The sequence below is a fragment of the Vicugna pacos genome, chromosome 3, assembly GCF_048564905.1.
Source record: "Vicugna pacos chromosome 3, VicPac4, whole genome shotgun sequence".
Taxonomy (NCBI): Eukaryota; Metazoa; Chordata; class Mammalia; order Artiodactyla; family Camelidae; genus Vicugna; species Vicugna pacos.
Genome location: NC_132989.1, coordinates 38,221,331 through 38,239,894, shown reverse-complemented (window position 1 = coordinate 38,239,894; position 18,564 = coordinate 38,221,331). Strand labels below are relative to the sequence as shown.

The 18,564-nt window shown below is 38.2% G+C and overlaps 1 protein-coding gene across 1 annotated transcript in view; it reads left to right on the top strand.

Moving 5' to 3' along the window:
- Positions 1-841: 841 nt before the first annotated feature.
- FAM170A (family with sequence similarity 170 member A) overlaps positions 842-18,564 on the top strand; it is a 41,384-nt gene continuing 23,661 nt past the window's right edge. Inside the window, exons 1-2 of the mRNA XM_072950504.1 lie at positions 842-1,030; positions 10,544-10,665. The gene's annotated coding sequence lies outside the window, so the exon portion shown is untranslated. The remainder of the gene's footprint in view (positions 1,031-10,543; positions 10,666-18,564) is intronic.

Below are 18,564 nucleotides of genomic sequence, written 5' to 3'. Positions count from 1 at the left end.
ATGGGAGTTAACACACAGTGATTGATGCAGTGGTTTTCAAATCATGGTCACTGAACCAACAGCATCAGCATCACCCACATACTTGCTAGAAATGCAGACGCTTGGGTCCAGGTCAGACCTGCTGCATCAGCAGTTTATTGTAACAAGTTTTGAGGTGATTTCGATGCATGCTCAAATAGGAGGGCCACCTGTCTACACACCTTTGGTGGATCCCAGCAATAGGTCTTCTGGGAAGAAGAACTTTTCCAGAAGAACTTTTGGTGACATGGTGAAGATTAGAGCTTGGTTTGTAAGCTCTCAGGGAGTGAATAAGTGGACAGGAGGCTGTTTTGGTGGCTAAAGATGGCCACAGATTGAATAACAAAATTTCTTTTTCTAAAAATCTGGGACATAGCTTGCCTCTTCAATATAAAATATTCCTGAACCTAAGAAGTAAAGTACTGACTTCAAAAGGAAAAGGAAAAAAGAGTGATTCTGGGAAACACCAAGACACATGCCTGACTAATGGTTATTAGTTGACACTATGAAAATCACTGTGCCCCAAAGAAAACCTATTTGATGATCCTCAATGAAATTTTATCCAAATGAAAGCATATAAAAAGTAAGTACGGATGGATAATTACCATGAAATTGTTGAATTTCAGTAAAGGCAATTTTCATTTGCAGAAATTGCATTTTAAACTCTGTAACAGCTCAGAGGCACCATCAGCAGGGTAAGAGTCATGGGACTTTAAGTTATTTTTAGCCTTGGATCAGTTGTGTAACAAGTCTGATGAGAATCAAATAGTGTAAAGATTCAATGTGAAGGCCCTCTTGCAAATCATAATGCATGTAAAGTTGTTCTTCACACTAAGGTTAATTCATTTGGTAATGTAAAGAATTCCAATTGGAGTATGGAATTTTATGAATATTTTCCTTCATCAGTGTAACCAGAATTTAAGAGGCTACTGTGTGGATGGAAGAGTCATACTGTTGTCACCTTTTCTCCAAGCTACATTAGGAAGAGTCAGCAGCCATGCTCATAGGAAGGGTGAGTAAGCTTTCTGTCTGCTCCACAGAATTACACCAAAATGAGAAGGATACAAAATTAAGAGCAAACAAACTACCTCAAGCCAAACTCGAGGCTTTTGAAAATGAGAACCTTTATATGCATAAGGGAGAAACCATACACAAAACTAAAAATACCATCTTAGGGATGCCTTACCTTTGAGAAATGGGGCTCTTAATTTTTTGCAGTTACCCCTTCCCTTGTAGAGATAGTATATGCAGAGCTACTTATTCCTTACTGAGCATCCTTTTGGGTTGAATAGCTTCCCTATCAGATTATCCCGAAATGGTGAAGACTGAAATCGATTTTTAGAAGGCTGGGTGTAATATCAGACACTGACTTAAAAAGGATTCTTCGGTTCCTCATATGTCCACTACATGACTTATTCTTCCCATTATATATTTTAGAAATAAATTGTGAATCTCATTTCCATGTGTCATTTCTGTAAACAATAGTCTTGAATCTTTTTGATAAAATGTGTGCTTTCTGCTACTCGATGTCTAGAAAAAATGGAGTAATAGATCTTCCTTAATCCTCTAGTGAGGATTCCTTTATGTTAATATTCTTTTTAACAAATGAAGCTTCAGGGTAAAAGTCCATTCAGCAACTCGTATGGGAAATAAACGGTAAGCAACAAACCATATTCAGAAATGCAATCAGAAAACAAGGCTAGCTTGTAACTTAGGGCTGGTTATTAACCTTGTGGGACATAAACTCATCTTAGAAGTCTGGCAATAGATAAATAAATACATATATACATTATATTTATATAGCTAACATACACATCTAACCAGGCAAAAGTACCTCTGCCCCATAGCAGGCCAAAGTCAGTATGGGAAGAAAACCTTCATTATATTTAAACAGTGAGAATATGTGGCATTAAGACTTTGGAAGGCAGAGCCTGGGAATAAACAGTAAAATGAGGGGAGGACGATCTAATATTTCAGCTCTCAGCCAAATGTTTCTATATGTTACATCGTGTAATCCTCATGACAAGCTTCAACGATAGTATCTCCACTTTACAGATGAAGTACGGAGGGGATCGGGAATATCCTCAAGGTCATGGATTCAGAATAGGGATTTATTGCAGAAATCTTAGTAAAGATCTTCAGTTTTGGGATCCAACCCCAAATCCAGGCAATGCCAGAGCTTTCAAGGGGTAAACAGTTGCTATACACAATGCAAGCTGACCTGTACCCCTCCTCATGTACTGCCTCTCCACATTCCCAGGGCTGGTGGATTACAGTCTCAGGAGACTGCCTTCTCTCAGCGCTGCTTCTCCCAGATAAAATCTTGGCCAAAGAAATTGTTCAGAGTTGGTGGATAAAAGCCCAGTATCCGGAATATATAAGTAACTCTTACAACTCAACAATAAAGAGACAATAACCCAGTTAAAAAATGGGCCAAGATTTTGAATAGACATTTCCCCCAATGAAGATGTACACAAATGCCAATAAGTATGTGAAAAGATGCTCCACATCAACAGGCATTAGGGAAATTCAAATCAAAATACTGAGATACCTCTTCACACCCACTAGAATGTGGAGAAATTGAAACCCTTCATCTTGCTGAATGAAGATGCTGTAAAATGGTACAGCCACTGTGGAAATGTTGGGCAGTTCCTCAAAAAATTAAACATAGATTTACCACATGACCTAACCAGCTGACTCTTAGTGATATATTCAGAAGAACTGAAAAAATGTCCACACAAGAACTTATACATAATTTTTCATAGCAGTATGATTTATTATGACCCCAAAGGAGAAACTCAAATGTCCATCAGCTAAAGAATGGATGAACAAGATATGAAATATCCATGCAATGGAATAACATTCCATCCATTCCATAAAATAAGAAGAGGCACTGATATCTACTACAATGTGGATGAGCCTTGAAAACATCATGCTAGGTGAAAGAAGCTAGCCATAAAAGGCTACATATTGCATGATTCCATTTCTTATCGATCCAGGTAGGAAATTCATAGAGACAGAATGCGGATCACTGGGGGAATGAGAAATGATGACTAATGGGTATAGCTGCTCCTTTTGGGGTAATGAAAATGTTCTGAAGTTAGTAATAGAAGTTGCACATTCTTGTGAATATACTGAAGACCAATGAATTGCACACTTTAAAAGGGTCAGTTTGGTATATGAATACAAAACCATTTATAGCTCAGTAAGAAACACAAATTAACAATCAAAGGTTGTTTCTTTGACTAGATAAATGAGATCGACAAACGAATGAAAATGTTTAGGAAAAAGAAAGTAGATAAAATTAAATATACAGAAAGACAATGGTCAAATAAATACAGGTATAATAGGAATATTAAAAAGAAAAAAGATTACAGAAACAATAATATGAACTTGATATATATCAGGAGTGATGTTGTATCCTCCCCAGGTGCTCAAAAGGCTGTGGGCTTATGTTTTCATCTTTTCTGGGAGGGTCACTGCAGATTTAGCCCAAATCTGCAGTATTTGGAAATTCCTAGAATTTCTGCCAGTGATCTGAAACTTTCGGCCAGCTGTGGGTCCCAGAATGATTACAATGTATACTGAGCCCAATGAACAATTACCACTAGATGGCACCACAATCCAGGATGAATTTGAACTATGCAACTTCGCAACTTTTGGCCCCAGATTGTAGAAGCTTCTCCTGGACTTTTCATTAGGTTCGCAGTTAAACATCTCTTCGCTCACGTGACCGATTTTTTGAAGTTTGTATTCTACTTATCCAGTTATGGCTTTTACTCTACTATAAATAACAATACGTGCATGAACTTAAAATGTAAATGAAGTGGAATCATTCCTTGGAAAATAAAAAATGTCACAACTAGTACAAATAGAGAGAACTTAAGTAGAACCATAAATATTAAATAAATTCAAATGGCATTCAGCAACTTCTCCTTCCTGGAACCCTGAGCTCAGATTGTTTTACAAGTAAGTTCTAAGAAATTTTTAAGAAAGAGTTGATTTCTAACTCATACTGGATATTCCATACAACAGAGGAGAATAAATCTGCCTGACTCATTTTTTGGGTCTAGAGTAATAAGAGTCACAGTATATATGTGAGTGCAGCCCTCTGCTGGGATGGTTGGCTCCCTCAGTACCTGGAGGACTTTGGAGCCAGGGTGATGCCCACTTTGTCCAAAGATGTGCCACGAAGGTGCCAGGTTCCAAACTTTCCCTCCTTCCTTACCTCCCTAGCAGATGAGAGAAAGCTCCATGTACTCAGGATTGGAGACCTTGGGTGGTGGTGGGGATTGAGTGTCACACCAGGACTTCCTGATTAGAAGAAACTGAGGCACAGAGAAGGGGAGTGCAACACCTCCTCCTAGGACAGCTGGGTCAGAAAGTCCTTCCTTGGACTGAGTTGAAATCTCCTTCTCTGGGGCATTCCCTGACAACATGATTTGCTTGAGCCACTCAACTGGGGAGGTGAACAACCACCAGCTGGGAAGAAACAGGGACTTCGGATCTGTGGTGCTGAGGTTACAGACTGAGTTCTTGGAAGGTACTGGTTATCGGGGACTTGAAGCAAATGGAGGAAAGACCAAAATAGTGAAGAGTTTTGACTGGAGGGGCCAGTGGCTGTTGCTGGATAACACAGGATATGAACATGTTAAGAAAATGTCATATTAACAAGAGGCTTCTCTGTTATACTGATATCTTTTGTCTATCAGTCTATATATAGAAATTTCTGCAAGACAGACTGTATCTTGGAATTAACTCATCCATGCATATGTACATGCTCTGTGGAGAAAAAATTTAAACGTAAATAAAGGGCATAGAAGATGAGCTAAGTAAATGGAAGAACATTTCACGCTCTTGGATAAAATGACTAATATAGTGAAGATGCAGTTTTTCCTAAATTACCTATAATTTGAATTCAATCCTAATAAAAGTTCCAGTTGGATTTTTTGATGAACTTGATAGCCTTTACTTGAAAATTTATACAGAATAACGGAAGTCCACAAATAGTAAGTCAATCTCTTGTTAAAAATTGTGGTAAACACATGAGATTTATGCTCATAACAAATGTACGGTACAGTATTGCTAACTATAAGCTCATGTTGTAAAGCAGGTCTCCAGAACTGTTTCATAGTAAGCCAGTCTTGCAAAAGAAAAGTAAATGGGGTAACATTCCCTGGCAGATATTAAGACATACTACAAAGACATAGTAATGAAAATAGTATGATATTGGTACAAGGACAAATAGATCAGTGAATCAGAATAGAGAGCTCAACAAGAGACTTGTACATATGTTGGAAATTAATTTAAAAGTGGTATCACAAGTCAGTGAGAATTTACACAGGATTGTGTAGTAGATGCTACTGGATAAACAGGCTCATTACATGGAAAAAAATAAGATTGATCTTGTCCTAACACCATATACTAAGCCAGATTTCAGATGAATTAAAGATGTAAATGTGAATGTTTAAACTAAACAGTCAAATTAGAAGAAAATGTAGGAGAATTTCTTTGTGACCTTAAGGTGAGGAAGGATTTATTAAATAGAAACGCAAAAATGAAATCATTCAGAAAAAAAAAAGTTGATTTTGATTACATCTGGGCAATGTTATTACAAAAATGTGAATGTTAATAGACTATGAATAAAGTGCTAATGCTAACAAGGGACTGATATCTGAAAACTATTGCAAATTCACAAGAAAAAGGTGCAAACGTTAGTGGAAGATGGCAAAGTACAGGAAAAGAAAAATTTAAAAATACATACAAAATTTTAAAGAACATCACAAATAAGAGAATATACATTGTTGTCTACGAAGAGAGAGAGACATGCCAGTGGGCCATGGTGAATTGAAGATATACATGTAAATAAACAAAGAAGTTAATGAATAAATAAAGGAGAAGTCTGTATGTACCAATGAATGGAGTCCCACGAACAGAGGAGTGTAATTACCTTAGACTCCAAAGGAGACCCAAGAAGAAAAGGAAAGGAAAAAAAGTTGAAGCTATCTGTTTTTTAAAGCTTCAAATCCACCCCTTCTTCCTAGTTTTATCCCTTGACGCCATGTAAACATCTTCCCATTAGATAATCAGGTAACTTGGGAGGCTGTCTTGATGATTATCTGAAGTGATGGATGTGGGGCATCTGGCACGGAGCATAGACTCAAATGGTAGTTTCTTCTTCCTCATTTTATTATATTTTATTTTGTTTATTTATAATTGAAGTACCATCAGTCACAATGTGTCAATTTCTGGTGTACAGCAAAAGTCATGCATATACATACATATATTCGTTTCAGAATTTTTCCATTAAAGGTTATTGCAAGATATTGAATATAGTTCCCTGTGCTATACAGTAGAAACTTATTTTAAAATCTGTTTTTGTATATAGTGGCTAACGTTTGTAAATCTCAAACTCTCAAATTTATCCCTTCCCACCCCCTTTCTCTGGTAACTATAAGATTGTTTACTATGTACCATATGAGATCACTCATATGTGGAATCTAAAAAGAAAGAAAGAAAGAAAGAAAAAGACAAATGAACATAAATATAAAATAGAAACAGTCTCATAGACATAGAATACAAACTTGTGGTTGCTGGAGGGGAGGGTGGTGGGAAGGGACAGACTGGGCGTTCGAAATTTGTAGATACTGACAGGCATATGTAGAATAGATAAACAAGATTATACTATATAGCACAGGGAAACATATACAGGATCTTGTGGTAGCTCACAGTGAGAAAGAATCTGACAATGAATATATGTGTGTTTATGTATAAGTGAAAAACTGCTCTACACTGGAAAGTGACACAACACTGTAAACTGACTATAACTCAATTAAAAAAAAAAGATTGTCTACTATGTCTGTGAGTCTGTTTCTGTTTTGTAGATGAGTTCATAGTGTCCTTTTTTTCCTTTCCTTTTTCTTTAGATTCCACATAAGAGTTATATCATATGGTATTTTTCTTTCCCTTTCTGGCTTACTTCCCTTAGAATGATGATCTCTAGGTCCACCCATGTTGCTGTAAATGGCATTATTTTATTTCTTTTTATGGTTGAGTCCTCATTTTAATACTGTCTTTTTCATTTCCTTTCCCCCAACAGTTCTTTATTTGAAACATTTGAAAATCTTCCACTGTTGGGTTCATTCTCCTCTGTTTTTCTCTATCGCTGTTGAAGTGTGTGGTCATCTTCCTTCTCTCCTATAGGTATGTCACTCAAGATCTCGCGTCTATGAATGCAGCTAAACGGGGGGCATGAGCGGTTTCTGCAGCCACAGCACCCTGATGACTCACGTGGGGTTACCGCCCCCAACCCTCCCTCCCCATCCTAGAATTCTATCACAAAACTCCTGCCGCTAAAGCGCTTTCTCTCCCATCCTCTCCTTGTGCCGTAGTTTCTTAGCCTCAAGTAAAAGATACGACTCAGATGCCTGTTGAATTTTGTTTTATTAAATTTACCCTCAGCCAGTCAATTGAGCTAGCAGAGAAGTTCCTCCAGGTGTTTCATTCCTGAATTCGATATCTGCATTGTGTAGATTTCCATGGTGCTGTGGGCAGAACTAGGACAAATTGGTGGGCAGTACAGAAACACAGGTTTAGCCTCAACATTGGGGAAACTTACACAAATCAGAATGGTCCCCAGATGGAATCTGTGTCCATGGAAGGTAGTGAGTTCCTTGTCACTGGGAGGTGTTCCAAGTGAGGCTGCTTGATCGAGGTGGGGATGGCAAAGTCCACCAGCTACTCTCCTGTCACATTAGAATCATCTGGGGAGTTCTTTGAAGCTCCCCGAGCTTGCCTCTTTCCCACAGTCTCATTTAATTAGTTTCACATGGGACCAGCTGAAAGCTTTAAGTCTTAAAGCTCCCCAGGTGATTCCAATATGCTTCCAGGCCTGAGAGAGTCCATTGTAGAAAAACATTAAAGTTAGGAAAGTTGGGTCTGACAACTTAAAACTCTTCCTTTCATCTCTGAAATGATATTATCTTAACTTCTTCTTTGGTATCAAGATGGTGCATAGGTGCTTTTTGTGGCTGAATTCCTCTTCCCCATATTTTCTTCCAACGAGGCTCTCCCTCTGTCTACCTGGAGCATCTTGGTGGAGGGGAGATGGCTGCAGTTCTGGGTGCTCTGACCCTTGCGTGCCGGCGTATTTTGCTCCTTTGGGATTGATTGCCTTAAGGTGCTCTCTTACCCTCATACTGGAAATCACAGCACTTTCTCCAGAGCGACAATTTTCTGTAGAATTGGCTCTTTTAAGTAGCAGCACAAGACTGAAGAAAACACATTTAACTGTGGAAAGACCATTGACCGAAATTGTAAGCGTCAATTTTCTTTTTTGGTCCCATGTGTTGAAGTGGTTGAGAAAAACCCGATTCTTGTTAACTCAGACCATTAGAAAAGACATAAACAAATGATTATGGGGGCCTGCATCTAGGGGCGCTTGTGAATTATCTGCATCCTGCAGGGAAAGGGAGGAGGATGGGAGGAGAAAGGGAATAAGAGCAGAGAGAGAGGAGAGAAATCAGTTGTGGGACCCCAGCCTGTAATAACTTACTACCTGCAGCCCTTCATCACAGCCTACTTCCTGTTTTCCTGCAAAGTGAACTTGCCATGAAATTTGAGATGCCCCTTCCCGTCTGTCTTTTTCAGACTAGGGTCTGCTCTTTGTGTCTTTCTAGCTTCCCTGAGGGCTGATGGGTAGGCTGTGACAGAGTGCCATTTTATAGAGTTGATTCTTAATGTCTCTAGCCTCCTTTCAAGATAAAGAACAGGGCTTGACATGACGATTGGTGTCCTTGAAGACCCGTGAGAGGGTCAAGTTCTTTAAAGTATAATCAGCTGCTTCTAGGTGACTACAGTTCTTGCTCTGAAAGTTTAACCTTCCAAGTGTTTAATGTTAAATGTAAACAGGAAAAACCCTTATATGGCCTTAAATAAACACCCTCTTTAAAAATTTTTTCTTCTCAGATATATTTTCCCACCTTGTTTCATGGATTTCTTTCCTTAACCTGAAAGTTGGCTATATTGACTCCTTCCTAAATTCTTGAGATGGGGTGCATGGGAGTATCTTTTTTAAGCCATGAGGAAAATTCTGTTTATGTATTACCTCACTGATGAGTGAGTGTCCTTGTTTTTGCTGGGTCGACTTTATTGAGCTAAGGCTAACCCGGAGGCTCTCCACTCAGCCATCACATTGCCCTCCTAGAGCGGCAGTCATTGCACTACTTTGGGCTGGAGCTCTGGGTGTGGAGGGGAATCTGAGGATGGGAACAGGGCCTTTTTAGTCTTGGCATTATACCCTTTCCTTGAGCTGTTAGAGAAAAACATGACTTCATGTTTATGCAGATCATTTTTTTGTTTTTTATGGAGGTACGGGGGGATTGAATCCAGGACTTGATGCATGTTAGGCATGCACTCTACCACTGAGCTATTTCCCTCCTCCCTGGGGATCATTTGTAATTCATATGCTTTTGGGCGGGGCACATAAAAATGATGCTCATGGGAAACACAAGTGTAGGCTTCAACTGTGTCCTTTTCAGACAGAGTTGGCTGACATACAGTGCCCAGTAGGCTTCTAGAGAACAAAACTCAATGAGGGTTGTTCCAGGGCAGGAGGAGTTTCACTATTGGCTTAGCTCTAATTGACACCCAAAGATTTCACTTTAGGAGTCTGGTCCCCAAAAGGGCTAAGTGCTTATGGCTGCAGGAAGTTCTCAGCCATTCTGAGCTCCTTTATGAATCATTTACATGCCTGTAAGAACTAGGTTTAAAGAACTTTGTAGCCAAGAATCAGTGCCCCGCAGCCTGGAGGATAATGTTGGTAGGACCATGTGACAGATAAACCACTTCCCTTGAAACTTCTGGGAGCCTTCTCTCACTGGAGGGTTCTCTTACCCTAGAGAAATGTCTTGGTCCAGCATCCAGGAAGAGGTCCTCAAAGCAATGCAGCTAGCTAACCTCTGTGTCCTGGCTGCCTGCAACTATCGGTTAATTTAAAAAAATGACCAAAAGAGAGTACAAACACAAATTAGCTCATATTGAATTGGTGGCAGTTGCCAGGGGTCATGTTAGCAGGTGTGGTGGAAAAGATTTTTATTAATTGTGTAATTTTGAAGTATTTGAATTCAGCTGAAATGATACCAGACCCACGTGAGTCAAGAGATCATGAGTATGAATAATACCTTGTTATATATTTGCCTTCTTTTTTTTAACATTTTTATTGATTTATAATCATTTTACAATGTTGTGTCAAATTCCAGTGTACAGCACAATTTTTCAGTTATACATGAACATATATATATATTCATTGTCATATTTTTTCTCTGTGAGCTACCATAAGATCTTGTGTATATTTCCCTGTGCTATACAGTATAATCTTGTTTATATATTCTACAATTTTGAAATCCCAGTCTATCTCTTCCCACTCCCAACCCCCTTGGCAACCACAAGTTTATATTCTATGTCTGTGAGTTTATTTCTGTTTTGTATTTATGCTTTGTTTGTTTGTTTGTTTGTTTGTTTTTAGGTTCTACATATGAGCTATCTCATATGGTATTTTTCTTTCTCTTTCTGGCTTACTTCACTTAGAATGACATTCTCCAGGAGCATCCATGTTGCTGCAAATGGCGTTATGTTGTTGGTTTTATGGTGAGTAGTATTCCATTGTATAAATGTACCACCTATTCTTTATCCAGTCATCTGTTGATGGACATTTAGGCTGTTTCCATGTCTTGGCTATTGTAAATAGTGCTGCTATGAACATTGGGGTTCAGGTGTCATCTTGAAGTAGGGTTCCTTCTGGATGTATGCCCAGGAGCAGGATTCCTGGGTCATATGGTAAGTCTATTCCTAGTCTTTTGAGGAATCTCCACACTGTTTTCCACAGTGGCTACACCAAACTGCATTCCCACCAGCAGTGTAGGAGGGTTCCCCTTTCTCCACAGCCTCTCCAGCATTTGTCATTTGTGGATTTTTGAATGATGGCCATTCTGACTGGTGTGAGGTGATACCTCATTGTAGTTTTGATTTGCATTTCTCTGATAATTAGTGATATTGAGCATTTTTTTCATGTGTCTATTGATCATTTCTATGTCTTCCTTGGAGAATTGCTTGTTTAGGTCTTCTGCCCATTTTTGGATTGGATTGTTTATTTTTTTCTTATTGAGTTGTATGAGCTGCTTATATATTCTGGAGATCAAACCTTTGTCGGTTTCATTTGCAAAAATTTTTTCCCATTACATAGGTTGTCTTTTTGTTTTACTTATGGATTTGCCTTATTTCTGAGTAAAGTTCTATGTTTATATGATAATCATGGATCTTCTCTAGTTATCATTATCCCATCATTTCCAGTACTCCTCCCAATTACGTTTTGTTTTTAATTTAATTTTTTTTGGTGCAGGAATTTTATTTTATTTATTTATTTGTTTTTATTAAAGTATAGTCAGTTACAATGTGTCAATTTCTGGTGTACAGCCTAATGTCCCAGTCATGTGTGTGTGTATATATATATATATATATATATATACACACACACAAATATTTGTTTCCATATTCTTCATTAAAGGTTACTACAAGATATTGAACATACCTTAAAAAAAAGAAAAAAGAGGACACTGTGAACTCATCTACAAAACGAAAACAGACTCGCAGGCATAGTAAACAATATTTTGGTTACTTTGGAAAGGAAGTGGGAAGGGATAAATTCGGGAGTTTGAGATTTGCAAATGTTAACCAATTACATTTTGATTTTCATGAGACCTGTTTCTGAAAAAATGTGGATGCCTTTGGTCTAGACTCTGGTGGTCTTTGCTCAACCTGAGTTCCTTCTCTTGCCCTTCCGCTACTGTGTTCTCTGTCATGGAGGGGCTGACCCACGAAGGCTGTGGGTTACCAAACTCCTGTGTTTACTGGCTTCTCACTGAGTTTAGCCAGTAACTAAGGAGGCCCTGCTAAGAGCCTGGAAGGAAGTTGAGGGAAGGGAAAGGTGGAAGCCAAATTCTTTTCCCTTCTCCCTCTGCCTTGGGCTGATTGTCTGGCAGCACATAAATTTCCCCCCTGGCTCCAGTTCCCACTGGACAGGTCCTCTGGTTCCAGCTTTGTTGGCTGATGGACAATCTTGAGCTTCAGCAGTACTGCCTCTTCTGTTTGTTCTCCAGCCTGGAGGTGGTATTGGCTTCCTGTTGCTGCTAATATCTGGGTTATGGCATCATCCCCTGCTCAACTGTCCGCTTCAAAATCCTGCATCACCCATTCTGTGTGTTAAATTGCCTGTTATACATTCAGTGGCACATAATCCAGCTTCTTCACTTGTAAGGAGGGAATTTGAAGTCCAGTGAGATTAAAGTGTGCTTCCTAAGGCTATCTGAAAGTCATACTTCTAGTATTTCAGTCATTGATGATGCAGTCAAGAGTCCAGAAGTAAGAAAACAGTAATTTCTCTAATGTGTGTAGCTATACAAAAGTCCTTGCACTAAAGCCCAAACTAATGCCCTCTAAGCAGACACTCATTAAGCCTATTATTTCTGTTTTTGCAAGCAATTATTCACATTGTTATCACTACCAAGTTCCCCTGGGAAACTAGAACTCGTATTTGCCTGGTGACAGCGTTGCTCCCAGGCTGTGGTTTCATTGAATAGAGAGCTCATACCCTGGAATGGTGGCTGCGTCTCCCTAGGCACCTAATTTACTGGTAACTAGGAACTTGCCCAGTGGAATCTGGGTTGATAATTTATAGAAGCACAGAGAACCGAAACCCCAAAACAGGGGACTAAATAAATTAGGGGCTTCATTTTCCCAACACGAGAAGCCAGAAATGGGGAGTTGCTGGCAGAAATTACAGCTTAAGGATGTTGGGGCTGAGACCTTCACCGCAGTGGTGGCCATGCAGGTCCACTGCTTAGATCTTCCTTCAAGAAAGAATTTGCTGTCTCGAGAGGCTCCAAATGCAGTGCTTTCAGGATACACTTGAGTTTTTGATCCAAAGCCATGTTCTTCCCAGGCAGCCCCCAAGGCACGACTGAAGACGGCAGATTAGGCCATTTCCGTCCCATGTAGGACTCATCAAACGAATAGTCTCTGCTCTGGAGGTTCCCGTTGTATTTGCTGAAAGTTTGTCAGATTTGCATCTTAGTTCAGGGTTCTGCTTGCCCAGTACTGCCTTCTTCCCCCTTTTCCTTTCCTAAGTGTGATCAGATTTTCAAATCAGAAAATCTAAAGGCTTTTGTGGACCATTCCTTCCCAGAACCACACTTTCTATCTTTACTCTCCCAATAATCGCGGCATTGCACACCTCTGACTCGGTGTCTGCTTCCTGGAGGTCCCACCTGGCAGTTCTTCTCTTGGCCTTTCCTACTATTCTACTCGAGGTTGTACACTGGAGATCCCATCTCCAGCATCTCAGCACTGTGCTCGTGTTTCAGCAAGATGCAGCACTATCAACAGATTCTGTTCTTCCTTTGGGAAATTTTACTACTTTCATTTCTTAGACCAGAGCTGGTGTTGCATGACTATAGCAACCCCAAGGGACGTGGGGAAATATTTTTTGTTTTAGATGAACTTATTATGGTCCCAGCAAAATTGAATTCTGCTACTGAGAAAGGAGAATAGGTATTCTGTAGGCAACAAGTAGTTTTTGCCTCACTTTATTTTCATTTCAGGAAAGTCTTTTTTTAAATTGAAATTGATGTATGATATTATGTTAGTTTCAGGTATGCTATAGAATGATTTGACATTTGCATACCTTACAAAATGATCACCATAATAACTCTAGTAACCAGCTGTCTGCATACAAAGTTATTATAATATTATTGACCATAGTCCTTATGCTGTATATTATATTCCTGTGACTTATTTATCATACAGCAGTAGGTTTGTACCTCTTATCTTCTACACGTAGTTCACCTCCCCACCCCTACTTCTGGCAATCACCCACTTGTTCCTGTATGTATTCATTTTGTTTTGTTTTTAGATTCTACATATAAGTGAGATCATGTGGTATTTGTCTTTCTCTGTCTGACTAATTTCACCTAGCATGATATCCTCCAGGTCCATCCGTGTTGTCACAAACGGCAAGTTTTTTTTGTGTGGCTGAGTAATATTCCATTGTATATATGTATACCATATCTTTATCCATTTGTCTATCTATGGACATTTAGGTTACTTCCATATCTTGGCTATCTTAAATAATGCTGCAATAAACATTGAAGTGCATATATCTTTTCTAATTAGTAGAATAGGGAGGGGCATCATAGGGGTAGAGGATAAAAAAGGGGGTTACTATGGAATTACAAGAAATCATATTTGTGAAATTTTTGAAAACTGTGAAGCACTGTAGAATTTAAAGAATCTTTCATTCAAAAAATAAAAATTAAAAGAAAATTTTAAATTAAAAAAATTATTCACTTAGATTTGGATAAGGAAGATTTCCTGAATATATATTTGAACTGTTCATCGAGTAAGTGACTCAATACCTGCCAAAACAAAGGGTTATACTTTCTCCAACTAGACACCTCAGGAGTCTATAAATTTACTTCAACAATGCTGCCTTTGCTCAAAATATTTTTGAAAACCTCTTTTAAAATTTCCTGTAGTTTATTACATGGACTCAGTGGTGACAAATTTTCATCAGGTAAGAGTAGACTTGATTTGGAGACTAGACAAAGATGTTAACAGCCAGATCTGGAAAATAGGGTAAACGATATTTTAATCAACTGGAATCTCCCTATGAAGTAATGACACTGATTTTCTTGTTTAACTTATGAAGTGGCATTGCTGGATTGTATGGTTCTATTTTTAATTTTTTGAGGATCTACCTAGTGTTTTCCATAGTGGCTGCACCAATTTACAGTCCCACCAATGATGCATGAGGGTTCCCTTTCTGCACCCTTGCTGATACTTGTTATTTGTTATCTTTTTAATAGTAGTCATTCTGACAGGTGTGAGGTGGTATCACTGTGTTTTTGATTTGCATTTCCCTGATGATTAGTGATGCTGAGCATCTTTTCATGTGTCTGTTGGCCATCTGCATGAAATCTTCGGTAAAATGCACGTTCAGGTCCTCTACACATTTTTTAATTGGGTTGTTTGTTTTCTGGATGTTGAGCTGTATGAATTCTTTGTATATTTGGATATTAACCCCTTGTAAGGTATATCATTTGCAAATATTCTCCTATTCGGTAGGCTGTCTTTTTGTTTTGTTGATAGTTTACCTTGCTGTGCAAAAGCTTTTTAGACTGATGTAGTCCCATTTGTTTATTTTTGTCTTTGTTTCCTTTGCCTGAGGAGACATAACCGAAACATTATTGCTAAGACCACTGTCAAAGAGCATACTGTCTATGTTTTCTTCTAGGAGTTTTATGGTTTTAGGTCTTACATTTAGGTTTCTAATCATTTTGAGTTTATTTTTGTATACGGTGTGAGAAAGTAGTCCAGTTTGATTCTTTTGCATGTAGCTGTCCAGTTTTCCCTGCACCATGTATTAAAGAGGCTGTCTTTTCCCCGTTGCATTTTCTTGCCTCATTTGTTGTAGAATAATTGCCCATATAAGTATAGGTTCATTTCTGGACTCTCTATTCAGTTCCCTCTTCCCACTGGCAACAACCAGTCCTTTCTCTCTATCTGCTAGTCTGTCTCCTTTTTGTTTTATTCATTAGTTTATTGTATTTTTTTGGTTCTACACATCAGTGGTATCATACAGTATCTGTCCTTTTCTGTCTGACTTATTTCACTCAGCATAATGCCCTCTGAGTACTCCCATGTTGCTGCAAATGGCAAAATTTCATTCTTTTTTATGGCTGAGCAGTATTCCACTGTATACCTATACCACTTCATTATCTATTCATCTGCTGATGGCTAAGCAAATTTTTTTTAAGTAAATATTTTTGATGTCACATTTTTGAACAGTGGTAGCCTATACCCCATTATTTTAAAGGGGAAAATTGTAAAGCATTTCTAGCCCACTCAAAAACACAAAACGTTTTCCTCCAAGTTGCTGCATCACTGGTACATACCTATAAAACATGATGAAGTTCTCCGGAACCAATTGTGATTTCAAATATCTTTAAAAGTTTTTCATATGTAGAAAAAAATCATAGACCTGGATGATGGAGACATGCGCAGGGACAAGCTTGTGTCTTTCACAAGCTCATTTCTCTTCATGTACCTCATCACATCTCTCTTTTCTCCTAATTCATGGGCTTTCCCACTCCTCTTAGACCTACCTGCTTTCTTCACAGGCCTTTCTCCTATTCTACTCTTTCCATCAACTTTGCTCTTAGTCACGTGAGGGTGGTGATGTCATCATGCATAATATTTTGATCAAAGTCTGGAGAACAGGTGAGAGGGCCCTTTTCCCTGCAGCTTTTGTGCCACCTTGATGCTTTCTCTGGCAGGCATGTGCAGCGTGGCTGAAGCAAGTTTTTGGATTTGGATAATGAATCTTGAGTAAGTACCTCTGGGAGCTTTTAAATTAGATATTCTAATGGTAAATGTTCGGCAAGCGAGGAAACATGTATGAAGCAGCTTCTGTATCTGCTTTTCTAATATATGGTAACTGACTACCTGTTTTCTAGCGTATCAACTATGTTTTGTACTACAGGAAAATCTCAATATTTCTTTGAAATCAATTATTAAAGTTTTTGTTTTGGCATCTTGAAAGAATTAAGTTAATTAGTGACACTTGCCACATCATTCATGTAACTTTTTTTGGTTTTGTTTGTAGATTGATATTCTGGTTTTTTGGGGTGTTTTGTTTTGTTGGCTAAGCATGACCTTTTTGGATGAAGAGGAAAATTTCTATTGAGGTTACCTGACCTCCCCAAGGTGACTTGTGACATTATCTTTAATTTAGAGTAATTCATTAGATAAGTGTTTCTCAGATTGGTATTTTCTGAAACAACATTCTGGAAATGTGGCTAAAAAATTAACTATAAAATAAGTGTAGAAACATATATCCCTTCTTTGGAGAGTCAAAACTTGCAAGAATATATTAATGACTGTAAGAAGTGTTATAGATAAAACAAAACAGAAGCTTTGACTTATTATGTTTGTTCCTTTAACATTTCTCATATTTTAATGAAACATCTATTAATATCCTGCAGAACTCTAGTTTGGAAGACATTCCATTATAATGATTCTTTATTTCTATTACAGATTGAAGGGGTGGTTCTAGAATTTGATATTTTACAGTTATACATGTCCATTTTCAGCTCTTAAAAATATTCCAAAGAAGCTAATTCGAATGCTAGAGATCAGAATCCGGCCAGGATGAAATGAAGAAGTTGGCAAGATGTTTTGCTATAATAATTAAAAGGCTTTTCTGTGTTAAGCACAGATCATTTTCAGAAAAGGCTAAGAAGTATTTGTTTTGAATTCCAATCAAAATTAAAATATAGTTACAATATACTTCAAATCTACTTCAATTTTTAATAAAATTTCTAGGGATATTATATAAGTATAGTATTTAGTGCATAGCTTCAAGATAATATTTACTGCTGCTGTGAAAAGGGAGAGAGACTTACAGTAATAATATCAATGTTATTTCACATTAAATAAAGCCAATCTCAAATTGGTTATTACCAGAGTCACATTAGCATACCAGGAGTAGATGGGATGGAAGCTTCTAGAAATGAAGACTAAAAATAGCCATGGGAGCTGGCCCTCCCTTCTGTGTAGCCTCGTGCCTCCCTAGCATCCCCACTCTCCTCCATCCTCCCATACTGTCCTCCCTGCCTATGTGGATTGACATTTTGTCCAAGGCTTAACTTTTTTTTTTTTAAATTGAAATATAGTCAGTTACAATGTGTCAGTTTCTGGTGTACAGCTTAATGTCCCAGTCATGCATATACATACTTATTTGTTTTCATATTCTTTTTCATTATTATAGAATATTGAATGTAATTCCCTGTGCTATACAGAAGAAATTTATTTTTTATCTATTTTTATGTATAGTAGTTAATATTTACAAATCTTGAGCTCCCTATCTATCCATTCTCACCCCCTTTCCCCTGGTAATCATAAGATTGTTTACTGTGTCTGTGAGTCAAAGCTCAACTTTTATCACATCTACCACCTCCTCCATGAAGTCTTTTCTCATCTTCTCCAACTGCTTGTTATTTCTCTCTGTCTTTAGACCCACTGCACTAGGGAGTTATGTATTTGTCTTCTGGCATTTCATACTGGTTTGGTTATGGTATTTGTGATCTTGTTGAGACCCTTTCAGGCAACCCACATCCCACCTTGAAATCCTTGATTACATCTCTTGTACTTAGCCAATGTGCAGCTGGTGTCCAATAGTTATGAATTAAATAATGGAAAAAAAAAACCCCAAACATCCAGCTACTTCCTGTAACTACTCACACTGAGAGCAACTGATGAAAACAAAACGGGCATCTGAGGACAGTTTCCTCAATGTTTTGTGTTGGCGTTTGCATTGATGGTCTCACCAGGACACCAGTTTGTACCCAAGGAAGAACTTAAAGTATGTTATTTCATCATTGCATCTGTAAGGGGCAATGCTAATTTAACCAGCAAATGTTTCTCAATATTTCT